Source organism: Zonotrichia leucophrys, chromosome 1, assembly GCF_028769735.1.
Source record: "Zonotrichia leucophrys gambelii isolate GWCS_2022_RI chromosome 1, RI_Zleu_2.0, whole genome shotgun sequence".
Taxonomy (NCBI): Eukaryota; Metazoa; Chordata; class Aves; order Passeriformes; family Passerellidae; genus Zonotrichia; species Zonotrichia leucophrys.
In genome coordinates, this window is record NC_088169.1 from 2604285 (window position 1) to 2624595 (window position 20311).

A 20311-nucleotide genomic window follows, 5' to 3' on the forward strand; every position below is an offset into this window, starting at 1 on the left:
CAACTGCTAAATCAGTGATTTAACAGAAATAACCCACTGTAACTGTTAAAATTTAACAAAAATTACCCATTGTAGCTGTTAAATCAGCGATTTAGCCCCAGCGGTGGTCCCTGACTCCCATCTCCCAGGCAGGATCCTGAAGCCCTTCCCAGCCTCAATATTTCCATTTTCCCATCCTCCCCTTTCCACGAGGAATTTTCCACCCACCCAGAGGATTGACAGGGAGAACACCTCAGCTGCTAATCCAGCTCGGGCTGATTTAAATGACAGAAATCTCACTTAAAGCTGTGCCTAAATCCAGCAAGAAAAAAAAAAAAAAAAAAATTAAGCAGAATGTAAATGACATGAATGCACTCTTCTGTTCTAACTCAAAAATGCAAAAATTCACCGCTCCTTTTCACTTTTCCAGTGGGTTCCCCCCACAGCAAATTTAGCACAGAAAGGGCCATTTAATGTCAAATTCTCCTTGAACTCCAAAGTCCTGCCCCAGTGAGGAAAAGCATTAAAGGGATTACAATATCCCAGCACAGCTGGGTCCTTGTTCCCACACAGAAATGCTACAAAAAGAAAATTGTCCTGAGCTAGACGGGGCATTTCCAGCAAGGAATATTCTCCTGAGGGGATGAGGAGCTCCCAGAGCCTTTGGGTAAATAATAATAATAATTATTTAGGGCAGTAATAATTAATTTCTGGGGAAAACGCAGGATGAGGAGGGATGGGAGCGGGGAAAAACCACCTGAGATGTTTTTCAGCTCTCCAGAAATGAAAATTGCTGTTGGCAAAGGGGAACCAACAGCAAAAGATGCCAGGGGAGAGAAAGGAAACCTAAATCACCTAAACCACCTAAATCACCTCTTTTTTACCACCCACGTGCTCATGCTTGGTTGAAATGATGGTATTATAAATTGGGAATTTTTCATGCTTTGCTGGTGGAACTGCTTTGAGAATCAAGGCCTGCTGCACAGAACTCTACCATGAAATCCTCATTTTTTTCCCCTCTGCTCACCGCATTTTCAGCTGGTAATTTCCTTGTCTATTTTTACACCTGCTATTTCATAATTAGTCCTTTGTCTGTGTTTATGGGCTTCTCCTCTTGAAAAAGAGAATTTTAGAACACAGCACCATGCAGGCAGAGGGGTCAGGAAACATACCCAAATAAGAAAGGACTCCAAAAAATTAAGTTTGCCAACAAAATGCCAGTAAAATTTGAAACCTGGGTTCAGACACACTGGTCATGTTCCAAAACTGCAAACTTAAAGAACTTCTTTATTCAGTAGATCAGTTTCTCTGTGAATATCATCAAGACCACAAAATTACAGCAAAGGAGATGTGAGGAGAGTTTAGGAGTTCCTTTCAATTTTTAATTTGAAAAGCAAAAACTTGTCCTGTTTTGACCAATTTATTTCATTTTTTCCCCTCTAGCAAGTAATCTTTTCAATCCATAACCTTTCTTGAAAAAGCCACCTGAAGCCAAAAGTGAACATGGGACAAATGGGAACGAAACAGATTTTGTTAGGAAATACAACCCCAGTGCCAAGATGTAAGAAACAGAAGATTTACCAGGATGCAGTGAAATATATTTATCATAACATGGTCAGAGTAGAATCTAAAATAAAATTTATAAACACATTGATCAAAGCCAGATCCAGCCCTTCTTGGCTGAGGCCAAACCCAGCACGGACCAGAACTGCCCTGTGGAAAATATTTAAATATTTCTGTGTCTGCTCTGGGGTGCCCTGACCCCCACTCTGACCCTCATCCATGGAGAAAGTTTCCCAGAGTTCAAGATAGACTGGAATCCACAAAAGTGTGAAATAGATTATAGAGAGCAGTGTAGGTGCATCACTTGGTGAGAAATTGAGGTTTTGGGGTTTTTAGTCTGTTGTGGATGGCAGCAAGATGGAGGGCACAGGGTGCTGTCCTGGGTTTGTTCTTCAGCTTCTTCTTCCTGCTTCTCCATGGGTTTGGGTGGCATTTTGTAATTGGGCAGAAAAGTCCCCATTGCAGCTCTGTGGGATCAGTTATTGGGGTAAAAGGGAAAATAATCCAGGTGTCAGCTCCTAATGGGATAGTTCAGTCTTAAAAGACCTTGTAACAAGAGATTGTTGCCATTTTGTGCCTTCTAATGAAAAGCTGCAGAACTCACAGCAGTGAGACTTTGACTGATAACAAATAATAAACACCTGAGTGTGAACATGGAACACCATCTCAAGTGCCTTCAATCCTGACCCAGAAAAACCAACAGCTGGTAAAGCCCCAGCCCAGAACCCTACAGTGAGGGGGGGATTCTGTCTCTGTGCCCCACAGGTGATTCTCCACCTGCAGAGCTGCCCCAGCCCTGCCCCAGCCAGGGAGGAGCTGGAGCTGCTGCAGAGCCCAGAGGAGGCTCCAGGATGGGCAGAGGGATGGAGCAGCTCTGCTGGCAGGAAAGGCTGGCACAGCTGGCATTGTTCACCTGCACAGGAGAAGCTTTGGGCTGAGCTCAGGGCGGCCTTGCAGGGCCTGGAGGAGCCCCAGGAAAGCTGGAGAGAGACAATTGCCAGGGGATGCAGGGACAGCACCCAGGGAATGGCTGCACACTGAGAAATTACAGGTTTAGATCAGATATTAGGGAAAATTTCCTCCCTGGGAGGGTGGGGAGACCCTGGAATAGAATTCCCAGAGCAGCTGGGGCTGCCCCTGAATCCCTGGCAGTGCCCAAGGCCTGGTCAAACACTGGGACAGTGGGAGGTGTCCCTGCCATGGTGAGCTGGAGCAGAGCTGGACAGAGCTAAAGAACAAAGCAGGGATTTATTCCCAGCATCTCCTCCATGGATGCACCTTGGGCAGCACCAGAGCCCAGCCAGGGCTGCACCCACGATGAACCAAAATGGCCCCAAAATGCACGGCCGGGCACGGGCTCTGTCCCTGGGATCAGTTCTGCTCCATTTGCACCTTGCAGTTCATTGTCCCATCCCAGCTTCAGCCCAGGCAGTCCCACCCTGCTTGTTTTTCTCTCTCCAGCCCACGGGGTTTGTGCTCCTGGGCTGAGATTTGGCTCATTTGTCCTTGGTGCCCAGCTGGAGCAGGAATTGTTTTGTGTCCCTGCTCTGTGCACAGAGCTCACCATCCCTGAATGTGAACCCAGCCCCACACACTAAAGCAGCACAGAATGTGAAAAATAATAAAAGTTAAACCTGAGGGATCAATGGCGGCACTGAGTGACTTTTAAAGGTCCCTCCCAGCCCAACCCATTCTAAGATGCTTTAAAAATGCTCAAATTTGGCCACTTTCAGATAAAATCTCAACACAAGCCCAATCCAGCAGAGCAAGAAACACTTCAGGAAAACAACAAATCCATTTTAAATCAGCCCAGGATTCACTAACTCACAGTGAGGCGTCACAAACACGAGGATCTCAAAGGCAGCCCATTGTGAAGGTGAATTTATCCAATATTCCTCATTATCCCTGATTCCTCACCTCCCTCTCAGATAAAAAAAATGATTTTTTCCTTTTTCTTATTAATATTAAAATCAGAGAAGGAATTAATATTAATACTTAAAATCAGAGAAGGAACTGTGAAAGACCTAAAAAATTAGTAATAATTATTATTTTCCTCATTCAAATTAATATTTTTCCTTTATCTTATTATTATTAAAAGGTTCATCAATACTTAGTCATAGAAGGAACTGTCAAAGACCAAAAAATTAATAATAATTATTTTCCTCAAATTATTTTTTTCCTTTATCTTATTAAGTTTCATCAATACTTAAAGTCACAGAAGGAACTGTGAAAGACCTCAAAAATTAATGACAATTATTTTCCTAATTTAAATTAATTTTTTCCTTTATATTATTAATATTAAAGTTTCATCAATACTTAAAATCAGAGAAGGAACTGTGAAAGACCTTAAAAATTAGTAATAATAATTATTTTCCTCATTTAAATTAATATTTTTCCTTTATCTTATTATTATTAAAAGTTTCATCAATACTTAAAATCACAGAAGGAACTGTGAAAGACCTCAAAAATTAATAATAATGATTTTCCTCATTTTAATGAATTTTTTCCCTTATTATTATTAAAAGGTTGATCAATACTTAAAATCACAGAAGGAACTGTGAAAGACCTTAAAAATTAGTAATAATAATTATTTTCCTAATTTAAATTAACTTTTTTCCTTTATCTTCTTATTATTAAAGGTTTCATCAATTCTTAGTAACAGAAGGAACTGTGAAATACCTCAAAAATTAGTAATAACAATTATTTTCCTCATTTAATTAATTTTTTTCCTTTATTTTATTATTATTAAAAGGTTCATCAATACTTCAAATCACAGAAGGAACTGTGAAAGACCTCAAAAATTAATGACAATTATTTTCCTAATTTAAATTAATTTTTTTCCTTTATATTATTAATATTAAAGTTTCATCAATACTTAAAATCAGAGAAGGAACTGTGAAAGACCTTAAAAATTAGTAATAATGATAATAATGATTTTCCTCATTTTAATGAATTTTTTCCCTTATCTTATTATTATTAAAAGGTTCATCAATACTTCAAATCACAGAAGGAACTGTGAAAGACGTAAAAAAATTAATAACAATTATTTTCCCCATTTTAATGAATTTTTTCCTTTATCTTATTATTAAAATTGTGTGAGGTGCCCTCTCAGGATCCTTCCCAGAGCCTTGCAAAGTGGGAAAAATTAAAATAATTCCACAACAACAAAAAAAAAATCCATTCCTTGTTAAGGAATTGTGAAAGACTTAAAAAAATTAGTAATAATTATTTTCCTCGTTTAAATTAGTTTTTTTTCCTTTATCTTATTATTATTAAATTCTGACCCAAATTCACAGCACAGCCCCAGAGTTGGAAGGATTCTCTGCCCTGCTCATAAAATCTGACAACCATGGAGAAACCACAGCTCATTTAAGCAAAATTCCCTTTTTTCAGCAATTTTTAATGGCAAAATTCCCATTTTTTAGCAATTTTTAAAGGCAAAATTCTTGTATCTGCATTTGAAATGTTGTCCCACTGAAAATGGGGAGTTGTTAATTCATTTTTTTCCTATATCAAGCACATGAGTGAAAGTTTCTTTCCCCTATTCTTGAGTTTTTCTGAGGAAAAATCCACAATTCTCTGCCGTCCCATTCTCAGCCCTGCACATCAAATCTCACAACCATGGAGAAACAACGGCTCACTTAAGCAAAATTCCCTTTTTTCAGCAATTTTTAATGGCAAAATTCCCTTTTTTTAGCAATTTTTAAAGGCAAAATTCTTGTATTTGCATTTAAAATGTTGCCCCATACCCACTGAAAATGGGGAAATGCTCATTCATTTTCTTCCTGTACCAGGCACTCAAATGAAAGTTTATTTACACAATTCTTGTGTTCTTTTGATGAAATAAAGAGAATTCTTTGCTCTCCCAACCTCAGCCCTACTCACAAAATCTCACAACCATGGAGAAACCACAGCTCACTTAAGCAAAATTCCCTTTTTTTAGCAATTTTTAATGGCAAAATTCCCTTTTTTTAGCAATTTTTAAAGGCAAAATTCTTGAATCTGCATTTGAAATGTTGTCCCACTGAAAATGGGGAGTTGTTAATTCATTTTTTTCCTGTATCAAGCACATGAGTGAAAGTTTCTTTACACAATTCTTGTGTTCTTTTGACGAAATAAAGAGAATTCTTTGCTCTCCCAACCTCAGCCCTACTCACAAAATCTCACAACCATGGACAAACAATGGCTCACTTAAGCAAAATTCCCATTTTTTAGCAATTTTTAATGGCAAAATTCTTGTATTTGCATTTAAAATGTTGCCCCATACCCACTGAAAATGGGGAGTTTTTAATTCATTTTTTTCCTGTACCAAGCACATAAATGAAAGTTTCTTTGCACTGTTCTTGAGTTATTTTGAATAAAGAAACACAATTCTTTGCTTTTTCACTCTGAGCCCTACTCACAAAATCTCACAAACGTGGAGAAACAACGGCTCACTTAAGCAAAATTCCCTTTTTTTAGCAATTTTTAATGGCAAAATTCTTGTATTTGCATTTAAAATGTTGCCCCATACCCACTGAAAATGGGGAGTTTTTAATTCATTTTTTTCCTGTACCACACATTTGAGTGAAAGTTTCTTTACACAATTCTTGTGTTCCTTTGAGGAAAAAAACAAAATTCTTTGCTCTCCCACTCTCATTCCTCCTCATAAAAACTCAGAGTGATGGAGAAACAACGGCTCACTTAAGCAAAATCCCATTTTTTAGCGATTTTTAAAGGCAAAATTCTTGAATCTGCATTTGCAATGTTGTCCCATACCCACTGAAATTTTCTTTTTTGCTATTCCCGTGTTCTTTTGGGGAAAAGAAACACAATTCTTTGCTCTCCCACTTAAGGACTCATGTTTCCTACACCCTGAAAATTCCCTTTTTTCCCTGCTTTGTGCCATGCCCAGCAAATCCACACTTTTTGAAAGCTGGGCCAGTAACTCCAGTTAAATCCTCACAGTGTCGAGTGGAGCTGCGAGGATTAAATTACATTTTTAGCACATTTTTAAGCACTTTTGCATTAATTTCAGTGCCGGTCCTCACCTCCTTTGTTACAACAGGAATTTATTTTTAACTCACGTGGAATTGCTCGCTCACACTTAAAGAACCTCTCATGAAAATTGATATTTAACCCCTCTCTCTCCATTTCGTGATTTGCATCTGATTATTTGAGGCCACACTTTGATTTCTCAAGCTTGGAGTTTTAAATTCACTTTTTTGCAGTCTTATGGATTGTCCCAAGAAAGAGGAGTTTTTGATAAAGAAAATTTCAATTTTGTCACCTAAATTATTCATGGAAATGAGATTTATCAAGCTTGGAGTTTTAAATTCACCTTTTTACACCCTTATGGATTCTCCCAGCAAAGACAAGTTTTTGATAAGGAAAATTTCAATTCTGTCACCCAAATTATTGATGGAAATGAGATTTATCAAGCTTGGAGTTTCTTATGGATTCTCCCAGCAAAGAGGAATTTTTGATAAGCAAAATTTCAATTCTGTCACCCAAATTATTGATGAGAATGAGATTTATCAAGCTTGGAGATTTAAATTCACCTTTTTACAACCTTATGGATTCTCCCAGCAAAGAGGAATTTTTGATAAGGAAAATTTCAATTCTGTCACCCAAAATATCAATGAAAATGAGATTTATCAAGCTTGGAGTTTCTTATGGGTTCTCCCAGCAAAGAGGAGTTTTTGATAAGGAAAATTTCAATTTTGTCACCCAAATTATTGATGGAAATGAGATTTATCAAGCTTGGAGATTTAAATTCACCTTTTTGCAACCTTATGGATTCTCCCAGCAAAGAGGAGTTTTTGATAAGGAAAATTTCAATTCTGTCACCCAAATTATTCATGGAAATGAGATTTATCAAGCTTGGAGTTTCTTATGGATTCTCCCAGCAAAGACAAGTTTTTGATAAGGAAAATTTCAATTCTGTCACCCAAATTATTGATGGAAATGAGATTTATCAAGCTTGGAGTTTTAAATTCACCTTTTTACAACCCTATGAATTCTTCCAACAAAGAGAAGTTTTTGATAAGGAAAATTTCAATTCTGTCACCCAAATTATTAATAGAAATGAGATTTATCAAGCTTGGAGTTTTAAATTCACTTTTTTGCAGCCTTATGGGTTCTCCCAGCAAAGAGGAGTTTTTGATAAGGAAAATTTCAATTCTGTCACCCAAATTATTCATGGAAATGAGATTTATCAAGCTTGGAGTTTCTTATGGATTCTCCCAGCAAAGACAAGTTTTTGATAAGCAAAATTTCAATTCTGTGTCACCTAAATTATTCATGGAAATGAGATTTATCATGCTTGGAGATTCAAATTCACCTTTTTGCAGCCTTATGGGTTCTCCCAGCAAAGAGGAGTTTTTGATAAGGAAAATTTCATTTCTGGCACCCAAATTATTGATGGAAATGAGATTTATCAAGCTTGGAGATTTAAATTCACCTTTTTGCAGCCTTATGGGTTGTCCCAGCAAAGAGGAGTTTTTGATAAGGAAAATTTCAATTCTGTCACCCAAATTATTGATGGAAATGAGATTTATCAAGCTTGGAGTTTCTTATGGATTCTCCCAGCAAAGAGGAGTTTTTGATAAGGAAAATTTCAATTCTGTCACCCAAATTATTGACGGGAATGGCTGAGGCTGTGGCAGATCTGAAGGCTCAGCAGTTTGGCCTAGGAAGAGATTTTGGATTTAAGGTTTTAGATTTAAGAATGGCATTTAAACCCCTCAGCTGTGACACTGAGGAGTTCAGCAGCTAAAAGGGGAAAGATCACTGGAGAAAAAAAAATGATAATTTTTCCTTTTCTCCACGAAGAGAATTTTAACAAGCAGCTCCTCACAGAATTAATAAAGTTGCACTTGTAAATGTCAGCTGTTGGCAGCTGTCTGTCTCCTGCACCTTGCACAATATATTTAACATTGAATATAATTGAGAAGGAAAAAGGGGAGGAAATATTTTTCCCTTCACATATTTTTTTTAATGTCTTTTTCTACAAACAGTCCATAAATAATTTCAACTTTTCAACCAGGAACATCAGACTAAGCGAAGAGAACACTGCACTCCTATTTATCCAGAATAAACCTGTAAAATTAAAATCCATTTTCCCATCACCCTTGTTTTACGGGATAACCTCTCCCCTGCAGCAAATAAAAACCCCTCGTGTTCCCTTGTTATCATTCAGCCCAACATCCAGAGAGGGTTTTGGCAGATCAAAAAGTTAAATTTGGTTGATCAAAAAAAATTAGATTTTTTTTGTCTTTTGCTGTTGCTAAAGCACTGAGGATCTCCAGGTGGGATTTGCATGAGCAGCCTGTGAATGTGTGGATTGGCTCCTGTGTTGTATTGGGGTTTCCAGAAAAAGCTCCTGTGTTGTATTGGGGTTTCCAGATGAAGGGAGGAACGATGGATCTGACTCCATGTTCTCAGAAGGATCATTTATTATTTTATGATATTATATTATATTAAAGAATACTAAACTATTGAAGATGGAGGGAGAAGACCCAACTTTCATTGTTCAGCATCGACTCCGTTTATTGACTCAATCAATCACTTTTTATAACCGTGTTAATTAAGTTCATGCATATTGCAAACCCGAGCTCACAATAGGTCAGAGATAACACACCAACCCCTCCTTATGTTTCCAATACCAAGATTTGGGTTCTCAAAATTATTCTTGCTTTCCCAAAACAGCCAAAGATAGAATATCTACTTGTTATGAGAAAGCTGCCTGAGAACCCTGGTATGCAAGGTTCTCAAGGCCTTCATGTTTGTCACTTTTACTTGTAATTAAAAACAACCTGAGAACTTCTGCTGTTCACAGAAACAGGCTGTGAGAATTTGCTCCTCACAGCTGCCTTCTGAGCCATCTCTGAAAAAATCTCCAACAGCCAAGGAGAGGTGAAATCCAACAATCCCACAGCGGATCCTTCATCTCTGCACTCCATCCATCAGGGTGCCGCAGATTTTCTTTTATGGAAAATCCTTTCCTTAGGATTTCTCCTCCTGAGAAGCTGGGAGGCTGTGGAGAGCCTGGTTCAGACATGGCTTAAAGAAAGAGGCCATGAAGGTGTTCAGCTGAGGGAAATACAGAAGCCTGCTGTAAAGCAGCCTTTCCCAGGCTTGATCCTGTAAATAATTAAGGTTCTCAGCCACCTTTTATATAAACAACAAGATTCTCAGACCGTCCTGTCCTTGGCTGCTACTGGGAACAGACGGCCGGCCTGGGAACAGAGATGAAGGTTTTGAGAACAGATGGCGCCCAACGTGGGGCTCTGTGGTAGTGTGTTGTTAAGTTTCTTGTGTTATTCCCCCAATTTATGTATTGTTCTCCCCTATTATGTGTAAAATGGTTTCGTTCCCCCTTCTTTCCCGCCACTGCTAGCCTGTCAGCTAAGTTGCCATAGTAACCGCTATTCATAGTTGCCGATATGTAATTGCTCCTCCCCTGGTTTCCCTTATAAGTGAAAGTTGTTTCCTCCCTGTCCAGTCAATCACCCCCTTTCTCCTCCCAGGTTTCGAGAACCTTCTCCTCTCTGGAGATGGTGGCTGGCTGGGGTCCCAGGACACCTCCTTTACCTTTTGATTATTGGTCTCCATGGAGTGTCAGTTCTGTGAAGTTCATCCCCTCACCTTTCCATTGGCTCGCCTGTACCCACCCCCTCCTTTATAATCCTGTTTCACCCCCTATGAAAAAAACTTTTTCCGGCTGGTTTCCCGGTGTTTTTGGATCCGGCATCACCTTCAATAAATCGATGTTTAACCCCGAAAAATGGTCAGCTCCGTTCCTCCCCAATACCAGCGGTGTGAGCCAGTCCGCAGCCAGCACAGCCCGAGGCCCTCAGACGCCGAAGGGCGCTGGCCAGGAATTGCAGAGGGGCGTCGGCCTTTCGCCCTCAGCTAGTCGGACTCTAAACTTCGGGCCACATACGTTCACCTCCGCAGGGCTCGAACCCACGACCCTGAGATTAAGAGTCTCATGCTCTACCGACTGAGCTAGCCGGGCTTCGAACTTCGGGCCACATACGCCCCCCCACACTTTCATATCATGGTGGGAACACTGATCTTGGTTTCAGTAAACAAACTTCAGGTATTGGAAACAAAAGGAGGAGCTGAAGTTTTCTCTACAGCCTGTCAGGAGCTCAGATTTTGCAATATGCATGAAGTGAATTAACACGGTTATAAAAAGTGATTGATTGAGTGAATAAACGGAGTCAGATGCGAAAAATCAACAAAGGTGGTCGCTCCCTCACTTCGACAGGAGGCCTCAGGAACAGAATGTGAGCATTGATTATCTGCTGCTGTGGAATGCAACAGGTGCATCTGGGATTGGTCTCGTGTGGTTGTTTCTAATTAATGGCCAATCACAGTCAGCTGGCTCGGACAGAGAGCTGAGCCACAAACATTTGTTATTCATTCCTTCCTTTTCTATTCTTAGCCAGCCTTTGGATGAAATCCCTTCTTCTATTCTTTTAGTACAGTTTATATATCATAATAAATATATATATCATAAAAATATATAAATAAATATAAATATATATGATAAATAAATATATATTATAAATATTAATATATATATATGATAAATATATATCATAATAAATCAAATTTTCTGAAACATGGAGTCAGATCCTCGTCTCTTCCCTCATCCTCAGAGCCCTGTGGACACGGTCACACTCAGGGGAAAAACTGTTCTCTCCTCATGCAGAATTCCCAGCAATGGGGGCAGAACCCCACAATTATCAAGGCTGGAAGGGCCCTGCAGGATCACCCAGTGCCACCACCCCAATCCCTGTCCCCAAGGCCACATCCAGTCTGCTCTGGGACAATTCAGGGACTCCAAACCTCCCAAGGCCTGACCGCTCTGCCAGGGAAATTTTCTGTGCCAATCTCCAACCTGAGCCTGCCTTGGTGCCATTTGAGTGTCCCACAGCCCCATACTGACCCCAGAGTGTCCCCTCAATGCCCCTCAGGGACCTGGGTCTCTGCCACGAGCAGGTGACACCAGCTGGTGACAAAGGCCCTGTGGTGTGGGTGCAGGCCCCTGCTCCCGCTCTGGGGTGGCACCATGGCTTCTGTGTCCCCTCAGGCCACCCTCAGCTGCCACAGGGGCTCACAGCACCCTGTGCCACCCGTGCCAGGCCTGGCTGGGATGCTGGCATCCATCTGCCTGTCCCTGTGTCCCCTGTCACTGCCTGTGGGCTCTGTCCCCATCCAAGAGTCCCTCAGCTGCTCCTCATGTGGGGGGGCCATGTCCCCACCTGTGCACATGTCCATGTGGGGACCCTGTCTGTGTGTCCCCAACATCCTGTGTGCTCCTGTCCCCATCATCCTGGGTGTTCCTGTCCCCAACATCCTGTGTGTGTGTCCCCAACACCCTGTGTGCTCCTGTCCCAACATCCTGTGTGTCCCCAACATCCTGTGTGCTCCTGTCCCCAATCTGGTGTTCCTGTCCCCAACATCCTGTGTACTCCTGTCCCCACATCCTGTGTGTGTGTCCCCAACACCTGTGTGCTCCTGTCCCCATCATCCTGTGTGTGTCCCCAACATCCTGTGTGCTCCTGTCCCCAACATCCGTGTGCTCCTGTCCCAACATCTGTCTGTGTCCCCAACATCCTGTGTGCTCCTGTCCCCAACACCGTGTGCTCCTGTCCCCACATCCGTGTGCTCCTGTCCCCATCATCCCGTGTGCTCCTGTCCCCAACACCCTGTGTGTTCCTGTCCCCAACATCCTGTGTGTTCCTGTCCCCAACATCCTGTCTGTGTGTCCCCAACACCCTGTGTGTTCCTGTCCCCAACATCCTGTGTGTCCCCAACACCCTGTGTGTTCCTGTCCCCAACATCTTGTGTGTCCCCAACATCCCATATGCTCCTGTCCCCAACATCCCGTGTGCTCCTGTCTCCATCATCCTGTGTGTCCCTGTCCCCAATATCCTGGGTGTTCCTGTCCCCAACATCCTGTGTGCTCCTGTCCCCAACACCCTGTGTGCTCCTGTCCCAACATCCTGTGTGTCCCCATCATCCTCTGTGTGTGTCCCCATCATCCCGTGTGCTCCTGTCCCCAACACCCTGTGTGTTCCTGTCCCCAACATCCTGTGTGTTCCTGTCCCCAACATCCTGTGTGCTCCTGTCCCCAACACCCTGTGTGCTCCTGTCCCCAACATCCTGTGTGTCCCCAACATCCTGTGTGCTCCTGTCCCCATCATCCTGGGTGTTCCTGTCCCCAACATCCTGTGTGTGTGTCCCCAACACCCTGTGTGCTCCTGTCCCCAACATCCTGTGTGTTCCTGTCCCATCATCCTGTGTGCTCCTGTCCCCAACACCCCGTGTGCTCCTGTCCCCACATCCTGTGTGCTCCTGTCCCCACATCCTGCGTGTCACCAACATCCCGTGTGCTCCTGTCCCCAATATCCTGGGTGTTCCTGTCCCCAATACCCTGTGTGCTCCTGTCCCCATCATCCCGTGTGTCCCTGTCCCCAACATCCTGTGTGTCCCCAACACCCTGTGTGCTCCTGTCCCCAACACCCTGTGTGCTCCTGTCCCCAACACCCTGTGTGTTCCTGTCCCCAACATCCTGTGTGTTCCTGTCCCCAACATCCTGTCTGTGTGTCCCCAACACCCTGTGTGTTCCTGTCCCCACATCCCGTGTGCTCCTGTCCCCAACATCCCGTGTGCTCCTGTCCCCAACATCCTGTGTGTCCCCAACACCCTGTGTGTTCCTGTCCCCAACACCTTGTGTGTTCCTGTCCCCACCCTGTGTGCTCCTGTCCCCACCCTGTGTGCTCCTGTCCCCAACATCCTGTGTGGTCCTGTCCCCAACATCCTGTGTGTCCCCAACACCCTGTGTGCTCCTGTCCCCAACATCCTGTGTGCTCCTGTCCCCACCCTGTGTCACCTCTGTCCCTGTTTCCTGGCTGTCACTACAGGACATGAAACAACACCCAGCTCTCCCAAGGTAAAAAAAGCATTTTTCATTTCTGACTCCAACATTTATAGATTTCCAAAAGTGACAGCGGGTTGGAGGGTGACAGTGCCACCTCTCCAATGACACTGGACAAAGCAAATGTCTCCTCCTTCATAAAAGAATGCAAAACTAAGTTATTCACATAAACCGTGTGAGAAAGTTCCTTACAAGAATATCGACATTAGAAGGCTTAGAAAATGTTCAAAAATCAGGGTGACACCCTGATGGCAGAGCTGTCCCCTCCTGACAGGGGCTTGTGCAGAGCCACAAGGTCCCCTCTGATCCTCCTTTGCTCCAGGCTGAGCCTTTCCCAGCTCCATTCCTCTCTCTGCACACAGAACAGACACCAAGAACTGGCTTTTCATACAAATAAATGAATTTACCACCATTCAACCCATGAGTTCTTGTCAAGAACAATTCAGATCACCAAGAGGAGACACAACTGATCCCCTTTTCTCCAGGCTGAGCCTTTCCCAGCTCCCTCAGCTGCTCCTCCCAGGATTTGTTTCCAGTCCATTCCCAGCTCCATTCCTCTCTCTGCACACAGAACAGACACCATGAACTGACTTTTAATACCAAAAAATGAATTTACCACCACCCAACCCATGGGTTCTTGTCAAGAACAATTCAGACCACCCAGGGGAGACACAATTCCCCTCTGATCCCCTTTTCTCCAGGCTGAGCCTTTCCCAGCTCCCTCAGCTGCTCCTCCCAGGATTTGTTTTCGTGCCCCTTCCCAGCTCCATTCCCTTTCCTGCACACAGAACAGACACCAAGAACTGGCTTTTAATATCAATAAATGAATTTACCACCATTCAACCCATGGGTTCTTTCCAAGAACAAGTTCGGATCACCCAGGGGAGACACAACTGATCCCCTTTTCTCCAGGCTGAGCCTTTCCCAGCTCCCTCAGCTGCTCCTCCCAGGATTTGTTTTCCAGCCCCTTCCCCCTCTCCACACAGAACAGACACCATGAACTGACTTTTAATATTAATAAATGAATTTACCACCACCCAACCCATGGATTCTTGTCAAGAACAAGTTCGGATCACCAAGAGGAGACACAACTGATCCCCTTTTCTCCAGGCTGAGCCTTTCCCAGCTCCCTCAGCTGCTCCTCCCAGGATTTATTTTCGTGCCCCTTCCCAGCTCCATTCCCCTCTCGACACAGAACAGGCACCAAGAACTGACTTTTCAGACAAATAAATGAATTTACCACCATTCAACCCATGGGTTCTTGTCAAGAACAATTCAGATCACCAAGAGGAGACACAACTGATCCCCTTTTCTCCAGGCTGAGCCTTTCCCAGCTCCCTCAGCTGCTCCTCCCAGGATTTGTTTCCAGTCCATTCCCAGCTCCATCCCTCTCTCTGCACACTGAACAGACACCAAGAACCAATTTTTCAGACCAATAAATTAATTTACCACCACCCAACTCATGGGTTCTTTTCAAGAACAAGTTCGGATCACTAAGAGGAGACACAACTGATCCCCTTTTCTCCAGGCTGAGCCTTTCCCAGCTCCCTCAGCTGCTCCTCACAGGATTTGTTTTCCAGCCCCTTCCCCTCTCCACACAGAACAGACACTAAGAACTGACTTTTCATACAAATAAATGAATTTACCACCACCCAACCCATGGATTCTTGTCAAGAACAAGTTCAGATCACCAAGAGGAGACACAACTGATCCCCTTTTCTCCAGGCTGAGCCTTTCCCAGCTCCCTCAGCTCCTCCTCCCAGGATTTGTTTTCCAGCCCGTTCCCCTCTCTGCACACAGAACAGACACCAAGAACTGACTTTTAATATTAATAAATGAATTTATCACCATTCAACCCATGGATTCTTGTCAAGAACAAGTTCGGATCACCCAGGGGAGACACAATTCCCCTCTGATCCTCCTTTTCTCCAGGCTGAGCCTTTCCCAGCTCCCTCAGCTGCTCCTCCCAGGATTTATTTTCGTGCCCCTTCTCAGCTCCATTCCTCTCTCTGCACACAGAACAGACACCAAGAACTGACTTTTCATACAAATAAATGAATTTACCACCACCCAACCCATGGGTTCTTGTCAAGAACAAGTTCAGACCACCCAGGGGAGACACAATTCCCCCCTGAGTCTCCTTTTCTCCAGGCTGAGCCTTTCCCAGCTCCCTCAGCTGCTCCTCCCAGGATTTGTTTTCCAGCCCCTTCCCCTCTCTGCACACAGAACAGACACCAAGAACTGACTTTTCATACAAATAAATGAATTTACCACCACCCAACCCATGGGTTCTTGTCAAGAACAATTCAGATCACCAAGAGGAGACACAACCCCTCCCTGATCCCCTTTTCTCCAGGCTGAGCCTTTCCCAGCTCCCTCAGCTGCTCCTCCCAGGATTTGTTTCCAGTCCATTCCCAGCTCCATCCCTCTCTCTGCACACTGAACAGACACCAAGAACCAATTTTTCAGACCAATAAATTAATTTACCACCACCCAACTCATGGGTTCTTTTCAAGAACAAGTTCAGATCACCAAGAGGAGACACAACTGATCCCCTTTTCTCCAGGCTGAGCCCCTGCCCAGCTCCCTCAGCTGCTCCTCCCAGGATTTGTTTCCAGTCCATTCCCAGCTCCATTCCTCTCTCTGCACACAGAACAGACACCATGAACTGACTTTTCATACAAATAAATGAATTTACCACCACCCAACCCATGGATTCTTGTCAAGAACAAGCTCGGATCACCCAGGGGAGACACAAATCCCCTCTGATCCCCTTTTCTCCAGGCTGAGCCTTTCCCAGCTCCCTCAGCTGCTCCTCCCAGGATTTGTTTCCAGTCCATTCCCCCCTCCACACAGAACAGACACCAAGAACTGACTTTTCATACAAATAAATGAATTTACCACCACCCAACCCATGGGTTCTTTTCAAGAACAAGTTCGGATCACCCAGGGGAGAAACAAATCCCCTCTGATCCCCTTTAATCCAGGCTGAGCCTTTCCCAGCTCCCTCAGCTGCTCCTCCCAGGATTTGTTTTCCAGCCTCTTCCCCATCTCCACACAGAACAGACACCAAGAACTGACTTTTAATACCAATAAATGAATTTACCACCACCCAACCCATGGGTTCTTGTCAAGAACAAGTTCAGATCACCAAGAGCAGACACAACCCCGAGTCCTCCCCACACCAGCTCCTCCAGAACTGGCACATCCAGCCCCAAAGCAAACACAGCCAGGAGCAGTGGAACCCCTGCCAGTGTGGGAACCTCCTTCTCCAGGCGCGTGGCATTCGTGTTTTCTGGGAAATCCCTTCACCCAGGATTTTGTGGGAATCCATAAAATCAGAGGGTTTGGGAAAGCTGCAAGAGGCCTCAGAGAGAGCAGAACTGTGATTAGAGCTCTGCAGTAGCCATGAGATAGGTCAGCAGAAAAAATATGTAAAATGTAGAAAAGCAAGGACAAATAGAACAATGGAACCCCTGCCAATGTGGGAACCTCCTTCTCCAGGCGTGTGGCATTTGTGTTTTCTGGGAAATCCCTTCACCCAGGATTTTGTGGGAATCCATAAAATCAGAGGGTTTGGGGAAAGCTGCAAGAGGCCTCAGAGACAGCAGAACTGTGATTAGAGCTCTGCACTAGCCACGAGATTGGTCAGCAGAAAAATGATGTAAAATGTAGAAAAGCAAGGACAAATAGAACAATGATCTGTGTATTAACACTTGGCTAAAATAACTCCCTAAGATACAGAAAAGTTTATCTAGTGAGATATTAGGAAGTTTTAAGTTTAATATTGGAGCTCTGTGCATTGTGGTTTAAGGCTTACAAGCAGGTGTTGTATTCTAAATATCAAGGATTGTTTCACCAATGGTACCTGTGCTTATAGTGGTTGGACAGAACTACTGTCCATATAGAATATATATTATACAGATATATATATATCTGTATAATATATATTCTAAATATATAATCTATATTATATGGAAGATAATATATAATAATATATATTATATAATATATAATAGAATATAATATATCATATTAATAGATATTATATAGAATATATATGATACAGAATATATATACAATATATATTATATAGAATATAATATATAATAACATATATTATAAAATATAATAGATAATATAATATATTATATAATATAATAGAATATATATTATATAATATATAATAGAATATAGTATATAATAGAATATAGCATATAATAGAATATAATATATAATAATAATATATATTATACAGAATATAGATTATACAGATATAAATACTGTCAATGTGCTTTTGCTTTGTGTGATGGGTCAAAAAATTTATAAAGTGAGTTTAACATTGAGTTCTTGCTCTGCTGCCTGGGGTGTGAGCTGGGGGCATCTCCCCATTGCCATAACCATGGAATGAGAGTGATGCTGGAGAATCAAACAGCTCAAGGCTCGTTCCCAGCAGTCCCAGCCCATTTGTGATTTGTACAGAGATCCCAACCAGAGATAATTTTTTCTCCTGGGAAGCTGAGAGGCCTCAGAGAAAAATGAAAACAATTCTTATCTCATTTGCTTCTCCTGTGTTTTGCTCCTTTGGAATATGTTTGGAGATTGGTTACCCACAGGGGATTGTTCCATTGGATTGATGTGAATTATTTTCACTCTTTGGCCAATCGGGGCCAAGCTGTGTCAGGACTCTGGAGAGAGTCAGCAGTTTTCATTATTATCTTTTTAACCTTCTCTAAGTACCCTTTCTGTATTCTTTAGTACAGTTTAGTGTTGGAGATTTTTTCAGAGATGGCTCAGAAGGCAGCTGTGAGGAGCAAATTCTCACAGCCTGTTTCTGTAAACAGCAGAGGTTCTCAGGTTGTTTTTAATTACAAGTAAAAGTGACAAACATGAAGGCCTTGAGAACCTTGCATACCAGGGTTATCAGGCAGCTTTCTCATAACAAGTAGATATTCTATCTTTGGCTGTTTTGGGAAAGCAGAAATAATTTTGAGAACCCAAATCTTGGTATTGGAAACAAAAGGAGGGGTTGGTGTGTTATCTCTGACCTATTGTGAGCTCGGGTTTGCAATATGCATGAGCTTAATTAACACTGTTATAAAAAGTGACTGATTGAGTCAATAAACGGAGTCGATGCTGAACAATGAAAGGTGGGTCTTCTCCCTCCATCTTCAATACTTTAGTATTCTATAATATAATATAATATCATAAAATAATAAATGATCCTTCTGAGAACATGGAGTCATATCCATCGTTCCTCCCTTCATCTGGAAACCCCAATACAACACAGGAGATTTTTCTGGAAACCCCAATACAACACAGGAGCTTTTTCTGGAAACCCCAATACAACACAGGAGCTAATCCACACATTCACAGGCTGCTCATGCCAATCCCACCTGGAGATCCTCAGTGCTCTAGCAACAGCAAGAGACAAAAAAATCTAATTTTTTTAATCAACCAAATTCAACTTTTTAATCTGCCAAAACACTCTCATTTTAATTTTTTTTATTTTTTTTTTACTCTACCAAAACCTTCATCTTTTTTAATGGTTTTTTTTTAAGTAACCAAAACCTTGACATTTTTAAATTCATTTTTTTAATCTACCAAAACCTCTACATTTTTTAATTTTTTAATTTATTTTAATCAACCAAAACCTTCACATTTAATGCAGCCATGGAATGGTTGGGTATTGCCAACTGACATTTGCTTATTGCCTGTAAGTGTATTTCTGTTTTTAAATAAATAATGTATTTGACTGTCCAATTTTAAAAGCTGCCATAGAATCTTTTTAGTAGTAAAAAATTTTAAAAATCCTCCCTCAAATTCCGTATTCCAAGGGGTAAAACTTGTGTTCCAATATAAGATTCCAATAATATTATTATTTCAATATATTATTGTTCCAACTTCTACGTAATACTCCAATTAATGTTATTAGATTCCAGTATCACATAAGGCAGGGTGGGTTCCAAAATCATGAAATGCACTGTCAAATTCTCAATTTCAAATGCTATTTTTAAACCCTACTGTCAAAAAAATTTCCTGGAAGTTAACATAAAATCCATCTTGGATTATTTATCACATTTATCTCTCCCTGGGACATGAACATTTATTTTTGTTATTGAAGAGTTCCTCTAATTGAATTTCCTTGTATTCATTGGCTTTGAGGATACTTCCAGAAAGAAAACATGACTGAGTTTGAGAAATGAGATCATAAAATATAAGATGTGACAGCAGAAAAATGCTTTATTTCCCTGTTCATTAAGCAAATGTATTTTCTTTCCAGGCAGAGCAGACATTGAGAAGAGAATCCAAGTCCAAGTGGTGCTTGTAAAACTGAACACACAAAAATTAACTCGCTCTGGCCACAAATAAATATTGGAAAAATTAAAATTAGTCAAAACTAAGCCACTCCCACATCAATAAATCCCACAAGATTTTTTCTAGTGAAAATAAATTGATAATTCAATTAAATTCCTGCAAACTGCAGGACTTGAAAGAAGTTACATTATTATAATATAAAATTATACAGTTCCTGCATGGCTGACCAACATCCCTGGACTTTATTGGAATGATTAATAATGTATTACATATTGATATATTTATTTATTATTAATAAAGAATATATAAATAACAATATCCTTTATTGTCATTATATATTGTCATTAATATATTATATATAATCACTATACTTATATATAATTGTGGTTATTATATACTGTCATTATTGTATTATATTATATTATATTATATTATATTAATATATTACTATTATTTAAGATGTATATAGTTATTATTTTAATCACAAAAATAACCCCAGGAAGCTGAATAGGATAT

The 20311-nt window shown here is 41.5% G+C and overlaps 1 protein-coding gene and 1 non-coding gene across 2 annotated transcripts in view; both read right to left on the reverse strand.

Annotated features, from left to right (window-relative positions):
* The window catches only part of HLCS (holocarboxylase synthetase), a 190146-nt gene that overhangs the window by 24148 nt on the left and 145687 nt on the right, over window positions 1-20311 (reverse strand). The window lies entirely within an intron of this gene.
* TRNAK-CUU (transfer RNA lysine (anticodon CUU)) lies at window positions 10468-10543 on the reverse strand. The gene has a single exon. It is a non-coding gene; the product is annotated as a tRNA-Lys (tRNA).